The sequence below is a fragment of the Aphis gossypii genome, chromosome 2 (assembly GCF_020184175.1).
Source record: "Aphis gossypii isolate Hap1 chromosome 2, ASM2018417v2, whole genome shotgun sequence".
NCBI classification, from domain to species: domain Eukaryota; kingdom Metazoa; phylum Arthropoda; class Insecta; order Hemiptera; family Aphididae; genus Aphis; species Aphis gossypii.
In genome coordinates this window covers 83,008,969-83,019,650 of record NC_065531.1, presented here as the reverse complement: position 1 = coordinate 83,019,650, position 10,682 = coordinate 83,008,969, and positions in this window count along the sequence as shown.

The window sequence follows — 10,682 nt, the reverse complement described above, 5'->3', positions numbered from 1 at the left end:
TTCAATAATATAATATAAATGCAATGTTTTATCAACAATTAACAATAGCATCACCCACAAATATTGTTGGGTTAGCCTTAACGTGATTCCATTTAGGAATAATCCTTTCTTAGAACTATTTTACTTGATTCTGATTGGTTCAAAACATTTTCAAGTTCTGGTATATTAAGAACGAGTAAAGTTTTATCTTTAACATTTGTGATTGAAAACGAATTATCTTGGTTTAGTATAGTGGTGTCGTGGAATTGTCGCAGTTCAAAATTGCTAAGTTTGATTCAGTTCAGTGTTCGTAGGATTTTCAAGTTGAGGTGCATTATCGATGAGTTCAGTAACGTATTTTACCTTTAAGCATTATTATAATTGAATTATTTTTAGATATCGTTTATTTACTAGTAGCGCGATCATGATTAAGCTTTTTTAAGAAGGAATTCCCTCTGTGGCTCTATCTCATTATGTTACATAAGGTGACACGAATATTTTAATATTATATTTTATTTACACAACTATTGTCTATTATACTAAACAATGATAAATTTGTTTTGATTTATATTTTATATAATACCTATGTTGAACTAATATGTAAAAACTATATTCATAAATGTACTGATCAACTATAGACATACATTTTAAGTACAAAAACCCTTAAGACAAGTATACATTGGACAATTATGGATAGATCGGATATTAGATATCCAAATCTAATTATTCATACGGTTATTCGAATTGTAAGTATCAATATATTCAACTATGCTTTATATTATATTGAACGGTGGCCGGGCAGAAGGGAATAAGTTGATTTTTACGACTTTAGGTCAAGTGAAGTGGTAATACTAGACTATTGACTAGGTATATATTGGTCTATATTAACTGTTAGAGCGATGAAAAAAATGCAGACAAGTTCCAATTACATAATTAATAAATAAATTTATCTTCAAACTTTTGTATGCACAGGTTAAAAGTCAAACGGCAAAATGTCTAAAGCAGTGGTACTGGTATTGGTATATGGTGTATACTTTTGGAAGATAACAATATTTCTTAAGTACAGTATTGGTGTATTATAATAACTACATGTTATAAATATGAATTGTGAATTGTAATTCCTAATGGTCGATTAAAATAAGAACTATATATAATATGTATAATGTGTAATTGAGTTTAGAGAGAAGAAAAAGTTCACAAAAAACCCGTTCAGAAAATCTGGAGCGGACTGAGTGCGAATGAGTGAGAATCCATTGCACAATCGTCAGCGTTGCCATCGTCTACATAATATCACAGAATAAAACATAATTGTCTGTATAATATTAATATTGCTTTACAACAGAAATCGTGAAATTATACAAAACAAAAAATAAATAAATAAATAATAATATAATGAAGTCTGGTAATGGATTTATTTTGTTAACGGGTTCGCGCTACACGATTTTTAATGTATTATACACCGTATACACGCGTATGAGAACATTTAAATACACGAACGCGCCCGCGTCGTACATACAAACCGATTTCGCGTAGAAATGTATAATATTAATCATATTATTATTATAATGTACGTAAGTGCACTGCTGCACACTATAATATTATGCATTGTACAGTATTATAATATTATACACACGAGCGGACGCACACAACACAATCATAATATATTACAACTTGCGACGACGACGACGACAGCCACGGAGATACGCCTCGTCTCGGAAGTATCCCGTTTTCGTGTCAGTAGGGTAAAGATTATCTCAGCCGCAGTCACACGGGTTTTGCGTTCTTACAATATTGTAATGTCGCCACGACGCCTAACCTAACCTAACCTTACCAACCCGCCTTCTGCAGAGTACGATATAGGTAAAATATGTAGTCTGTAGCTGATGATGATAATAATAATAATAATAATAATTGTATATATGCCCCGTCGGCAGCGCGTGATCAGCATATAGGTAGGAAAATACCGCAACGATCACAAATTTATTATTATTCTGCGACGAGATTATTTATTTCACCGCAAAACGTTCAGATCTTTTCCTCGACGAATACGGGTATTGAGTCTGCATAATATACTCACATCATACCGTACGACTTTCAGCCCCGCCGAAAACGTCATATACGCATGTATATTATAATGCAGGGTGAGGCAGTGAATCGGCGATTTTAAAATAAATACGGTAAGCCCTATAATTGAAATTTACGTACTACAACTATAAAATTATGTTCACCATAAATAAACGTTTAGTTATCATGAATCGTTGAACCGCACAACAACGTTTCTCTAAAGCAGTGGTTCTCAACCTGTGGTACGTGTACCCCTAGGGGTACGTGACATGATCTCAAGGGGTATGCGAAAAAATTATATTCGTTTATTTATATTCTAAATTGATGTTTAGGGTACTTGAAATAGAGGTGAGAGAGGTCAAGGGGTACGCGAATGAAAAAATGTTGAAAACCGCTGCTCTAAAGTAACGGTTTGGTGCGTTTTATCTTCTTCAGGAATCATAGGGTCGTATTTTTTGATAACGAACGTGGACCACCTTGCAGATATCATTTATAAAAATTAAATAACAAATTAACATTTCTTTAATGTTATTTTATAAACTTTCAGGTTATATAAGTATATTTGTTAAAAATATAATTGTTTGGTTTTAATAGTTATTTTAAAATCATCCGATTCATTGCCCCACCCTGTATTATAATTAATGATGGGTTCATTTTCAAAAAAATGTTGGCATTTTTATTGAAATTTCTCTATTATAATATATTAATAAATATTAATTTATAGATTATTTGAAACTAATGTTTCACCTTAGCGATAATCTAAGGGTTTCCAGTTTCTTAGACATTGACTCAAGATATATTTTCTATTTTTTTTTTCCATAGAATCAGAATCTATTATTAACTTTAATATCTGCTATCTATAGTAACTGTTTGGATATACATGAATAATCAATTTTAATTACATAAATTTATCGCAATTTAAACTACTAACTATACTAACTTAGTTATGCATTAAGTAACACAATATGATAATATAATATTATAATTTAGTAAACTTTTGAGTTGGAAAACCTCAAATCTAAGTCTTAAAATCACCAGTAATTGAAAAACAATTATGAAAATGTATTCGCTGTCAATTAAGTACTAAATAATATTTTATTAATGTAAATTAAAAACTTAAGAATGGTTTATTTTCAGAATTACTAGAAAAATAATCGAACTATGAGTTAAAACTATCTCGTTTTTCTGTCATATTTCAATAGTTACGAACATTTTAAATATAAAAAAAATAATTTTCATAAGTATCTATTAGTTAGATGAGACATGACAAATTAATTCACATGTATGAATTGTATTCAATTTTGCAATCAAAAAACTATTTACAAAAAAAAAAATAAAGTCAATAAATTAATCATAGTTGTTACTACTATGATAAGTGTTCAAATTTTAATTGAACTTGGCCATTGTGATTTACGCCTAGTCGCGTAAATATTAATTAATTTAATTATTCGCTGAAATTTCAAGGACGAAATTCTAGGAAACAGACTAAAGCTAAATCATGTTTAAAGAGTTGTTGATGACTACTACGATATTGATTCATCGAATTCGTTATGAAACCTACACTATTAGCGTTGTTTTAGGTATGTACCTACAGTATCCTTGTCACTCAAACAGGGAATGAAAATTCAGTTAGTGCATCACATAAGACATAGAGTGTTATAACTATGAAATAAATAAAATAAAAAGTCAAAAAATTACACTCAGAAGCCATCAATAATACCGTCGGTAATGTTACACGTGTATTTTTCATGATGGCGGCAAAACGTTTTCAGCGACGGCGCGCGTCGTAAGCAACACAACCGTCACGCGCGTCCTCCGCCCGTGACGGCTGAAGGGCGAAATTGCCATCCCCCTGCGCCGCCCGAACGAACGAATGGCCGTCGACATTTCACCCTCTCTACAGCACACTCTGTGAACAGTTTAATATTTCAGAGAATTTCGCATAAACCCGTGTTTTTTTTGTTTCGTCAGCTATTATTTACGTGTATACGTGTACTTATGCTATGACAAATCGACCAATAACGTTGGAGGAAAACACCGTGGATGTACAAAAACCGTTTCAGAAATGAAAAATATTATAATCATTATTTTATGTACAGTAAGTATCCGATCATTATAAAAACGACATTACTGATAACCAATCTAACCAATCATTATAGGTAGGTACGTATAGAATTATAATAGATTTACCGTGGCTTTTACACGCGTTCCGGACTGGATTTTGGGAAACATAAATATTCAGAGTATTAGAAATATAAAAACCACAAACGCGTCTAATATTATACACATACATATAGGTGTTTTTTTATGTATTATCGTTGGTGATATTTCACGATAGTGATTGAAATTATATAAGTATATCTCCGATATGGCTGCTTTTTTTTCTTCGTATTTAAACCGGTATTTCGTGTCAATATTATGGTCGGTATCTTGTTGGATCGATTGCTGTTTCAAATTCAAATTAAAAATGTAAAAAAAATAAATAAATAAATACCAGACTTAAATGTACATTAAAATTAAGTACTATAATATGTTATATCTATACATTATATAACAAATGTATTTATTGGTGTAGAAAAGAAGGTAAAACGATAAATATATACGTCATTGAGGATATTTTACCGATGAAGTATAGGGTATATATTATACAAATATTGTACTAAAAACATCGATTTCTAAGCAAAAAATAAAAAAATATGTTTTATATATCAAAAAATTCAAAAATTAACCTTTTTTTTTTACATTTTTTGCTCTAAAATAATTTTTAGGACATTTTTTGTATATTAGTTTATAAAAGCAATTTAACTTTAATTAGCTACTTGATCATTTTTTTCTCAGACTTTTTCCTTAATATTTGTGTGGACTTAGTTGAACTGAAATCTTTATTAACAGAGCTTTTCAAGAGACGAGAATCTAGTGAACGAAATTAAAAAATTGTTTTCGTAAGTCACACGGGAAACTTACGAAGTGAATTTCCGACGGACACATCAACGACTGATCAGGCCACACGCATACCTATTAGAAGATAACGTGTTTGCAACGTTTTAAATATTATTAATATTATGCCTACATAACACTTGGCCTACTCGGCGGCGATCTAAATATTTTATTAATATTATTAGGCGGGCGACCATGCAACTACGATGTTTAACATGTGATGTGTATGTATTCGATACGGTGTAAGAAGCGGCGTTTTACACGATATTATTATCATTATACTATTATCGTATTACTTATACCGGTTTGGGTTTTAAAAGAACAACGCACAACCCGACAAACGATTTTCAAATTCTGTGTGAATTTTAGTGTCTGGTCACGATTTAGTTCGATTTCAAGGTGCCTCTATGTATCATATCATATACTTTAAATAATTAATAATCAACTCATTATATTATTATATAGGTACACGTATATACAATATATATCTACACGTAATGCAATATTATATAATATTAATACGTTCCGTTCGAAGACGAGATTGTTGAGTTAAATGATAATAATATAATATAATAATTAATAACATTATAATAATATCATAACAGCTACACGTCATATTCTAATACATGTATTATAATCACTTTTTTTAGCAATTCTAAGCGTTGGGTCCTTGTTTTAAGTTCCACTGACGCTTCATCCAAAAATAAAAGATAAAAATTAAACACAGATTTATACCAGCATCCATCAGACACTACAGACATACCTATTTATTGTATTAAAATATTATACCTTTCATATCACATCCAATGGTCACACTCCTCGCAATGCGACGTTTAAAATAATAAAAATATTCAAAAACACTATCCAAATATGTTTTGATCTATGTACCTACATAATGATATTTTATAATTATTTTACTAGCAATTTTCTTACATTCCAAAATTTTACATGGTTAATACCACAGAGATGCGCATTATATTTATTTATTATTAAAAATAATAATTAAATAGTATAATTTATAAATAGGCACTCCTTATCGTGTAAGAAGCTGTAGTAGAGTATTTGCACAAATAATAATATATAGATTGTTATAAATATATTATGAGTAACCGACATGATTTTCTCGTATGTTTATTTATATACATATGAATTACATGTACCAGACAAAATTCAATATACATAAAAAATAATGAAGCATTTTGTATCGTAAGTACCATTCCCCGTATGATTAAATTAACATCATATATGTACAAATACTCGTTTAGAACTATTATTACTGTGTTATATGCATAATAATTGGAGTTTGAGTTTTTATTATTTTTTTTTTACTGTTGATTTAAAATATTTTTTCCTTGTTACTCACATTTTTATTTATAATATAATATTATACTATAATGTATACATATTATTATACAACACGATGGAATTTTTATAATACAAAGTTCCAACAATATAACACGCATTTATCCGGCCTCGTCGTGTGGGCATCGAGACGGCGTGCGATTATACCTACCTACGTATTTAGGTGTATGATATTGGTTTTTGTGATCGACAATGTTATTATCTAATATTATATTATTAATATTTTTTTTTTAATCACGTTGGTTCTGATCGAAAACCACTATATAAAGTTCTGGAAAACGAAATAAAAAATTCCAAAATTCTGCAAACCATTTTTTGAAAGGGTTTTCCGGGTTTTTGTACGACTTCACTTGTGTAATAACATACATCATAGTAACACAAGTGCTTATGAACGAATACTATGTCTGCAATAATGTAAATGTTCACCAAACGAAATAATAGCCAAATTTTTATTTATGGTCAAACCGAGAAACATTTTTTTAATAAAAAATTATGAATAATATACAGAATACACTGAAAAAAATGTGCATTTAAAATAAACAGGCAACGCGTGTCACATAGAAAAATTTCGTTTGAAGTCAAAATTTTATTTTATTTAATTTGAAAAATAAATGAGAACAGTTCAACGAACATTTAGGGTCAAGCTACTTGTTTTACTATAATTGCGTTGATTTCCCCATGACGTGTTGGATTATAACCTTGATTGACTTAAAATACACGTTGAGCTTAAAATTGTCTCAGAAAAAAATGCACATAATATACAGATCGATTATTTATCCAACAACACTCATCAATTAAAAATCTATAAATAAATTTTTTTACGCGATTTCATTCAAAATAATATGTTTTTTAAAAAGTTACAAATATTTAAAGTTTAGTCGAATGAAGTGATCAAGTATGAAAGTACACCGTAACATTTTGGTCTAGTTTTTACTCCGCTTTCCTAATCTTTAAATGCCTTCAACTCATAAATTACTCGTCCAAGTTTCAATTTTGATCTATAGAAATAATCAAGTTATATTCTGGCACGTTATAAAATGAAATTAAAAGTGTATGACGATAAAAAATATTGAAAAATATTTAAATTTTGTTTTATATCGACTAGTATTTTTTTTTCAAAAACGTTAATAGATTTTGAAATAGTGAGCAGTGTTCGATACAATTATCACCCAAAGTTGTACTTCACCAATATAGTTTGGAAATCGCTGGTAACTATATTATATTTTGTGTTATCTTCGATCGTCAGAGTTATTTTAAAATAATGGGACTCATTCGTGCGAAATCACCTATATCAATAGTAATATACATATCGAATAATAGTGTATTAACTCGAAAAATATTTACGTAGGCAACTATTTAGTATACCGGAACCTGTGTTTGCAGCAATAATGGTCGCACACGACGCATCATAATATAGGTACTTATATAATATACTAATAAAATATTATGATATTTATTGTTTATTGTTATGATATTTGGTATTAATACGCGAATGAGATGTATAAAATCTTCGTTGCGAGGTAGAAAAACTTGTAAAAAAAATACGAAGGCGAAAACGATTTTGCGTTGGTGGAGAAGCGTCGATCGCGCACCCTAATGGACTTCTAATAGCTCATTACGCGCTACGCATCACAGATCGTCTTCGCCGCCGCGTGTGTATAAAACTTGGTTTTATATTTTTATTTTTTCACTCTGCCACGCAAATATTTGAAATACAACGGCAACGACGATATTACAATATAATATTTAGCGATTTTTTTTTTTTTTTATCGCGTTAGTAAATCTGCAGCGATTGCGGTGTACAGGCGGTACTATCGTGTGTAGTATGGTGTACCTATTCAAGGTGGGGACTGCAGTCCCATCAAAACGTCTATAATGTTTCACCATATTATGTTGCGATTATTACATTTTATTCTAATCTAGGTATTATGTGCACTCGGTGCCAAGCGATTTGTCGACCTCGAACAACCGGACATAAGCAGATCATAGGTAACTACGCATTTCGCGTATCTATAATAATAGTAATATGCCACACTTGCAGGAAGCCGTTTTCGACTTACATTACTTTTCGGATTTGTATAATTAAATCGTAAGCCACGCTGTGTTTTATTTAAAACCATAAAAAAAGTAATGTTACCTGATTATCGTAGTTACAACGATATTCGTTTTTAGTTCATACATTATTAGTAAAGCATTATTTTGCAAATTATAACAACGGTAATTAATACACAAAAAAACACTATGCGACCCATATCTTTAGCTCTGTACATACTCTCAATTCTTTAAAAACCTAATTCAAACATTACAATATACAAAACTCTACAGTGAGAGATTTTTTAATTTCCAATGTTCATTACACGAGAGGCGATGTTTTATTGTACAATATTATTATTACAGCTGGTTATTAGAATATATAAATAAATATATCATGTATAATGCATATATAAACATACGCCATCGCCACCGACAACTTTATAGGCAATATTATTTAGCTAAACTTTGCAACGATGTATGTGATTATTATAATTTTTTCGCAGTCCGACCGCATTACAAACATTTGGCTTTTACGTGTGTTTCCAGACGAAATGATATCGTCGTCGTGACGTCGTTTAAGTCTCTGCAGCAATATGGCAATGCGTGTATCTTATAATAACTTTTGTACTCGTCTAAGACACACCACACACACACACATAAATATGTATTCCTATATAATACGCGTGTAATACTCAGCCATATACTTGTACCCATATATATATATTATATGCATATCCGTGTAAAGCGTAAGGCGGCGTGGTCTATACCGGAGAACCGGTCATTATAACATAATATCGGTCCGGTCCTATATATATAATATATATACGCGTGCACACACGTATATTACATGGGTATATAATAATAATATACATATTATACAGGGGGCCCCGTCGTCCTTTAAGTCTTAATAAACCGACGTAATTTTAATAATAAAATTAAATATCCTACGTGTATATATACACGGTGCGGGGCAGAACGGGTAATTATCGTTTCCAATGAACGCGGCCAGTAACGTAATTTATGTCCGGCTAATGCGCCCGATGGGACGTGTCATGACGCGCGCAATAATAATATAACGTGCGCGTATAATACATATTATATTATTATTATACTATAAATATCTACGTAACGTGTACACACTGCACTGCAGAGATGCAGACGCGAAGTTGATCGTTTTCTGTCGCCTCCACCCGCCGCCTATCATAAAATCACAATTATTTTTTATAATATATTATGTTTATAATATCGGTATACATACATAAATGTACATATATGTGAGATTATGCACACATTGTCTTCCGACAGTAAATCCTCCCTTCGGGATTAGGTGGTAGTGCGTGGGGAAAAAAACGAAATGAAAACTGACTTATTACCTCCGGGCGGATGCACCTATATTAATACGCATCATTGCATTTTTGCTCGTATCCTGTTAGATCGTCGAGTTTGTTCCAGACTCCTGCAGAGTCCAGCGAGATCAATATTAACTGTCGTAACACTGCCGCGTACATCATATAGATAACCGTTTCTGCAATTCAGAGTATCGTTTTTTCACGACTTCCGGACGTAAAGGTAGTGTAGGTATAATAACTGAAGAAAACACAAGTAAAATAATAAAGAATTGAGAAAAAAAATACGCCGTCAGTACATTACGTTATGGAAGCAAGTATAAACCTTCAATTTTTGTGGAGCTAAAATTATATACAATTTATGATACCTTGAACTTTATTTTCTTATTCGCCATGTTTTTAATAATAATAATAATAATCGATTATTTGAATACAATATTATTAGTAATAAGTAACTGCGCATCTCTATACCTATTAAATTGTTTATTAAATATTATCTCTGTTTGCCAATTTATTAATTTACTAGTCTTGTACTAACTGTACTATAATTTATAAGTCTATAATTGGATAATCTACTAATGTGATTTTGATAACAAGGACAGTGGTAATTTCGGCGAAAAGAATGTTTTATAACAAGAAAAAAAGTGTTTGAGTAGGTAGTACCTTTTATATTTACTATTACAATTAGCGTTTGGATGATTGAAATGCGTTGCCTGGTGACTTCGATGCCGACAATAATGTCGCTGATCATTACTAAATATTAATTACTACATTGTCTATATTGAAAACAAGATTATGATACAGATATAGAGTTGACGTTGTATACCTTTATCGAAACACAGTAGTTAACTGTGTTTTGTCACTTGCGTGGTAAATGTCAAAAGATATTCCTAACTTTCAATGAAAAAAAATCACAAGAAAATAAAATTAATGCAAGAAATTTGATATTAATATAGAAGA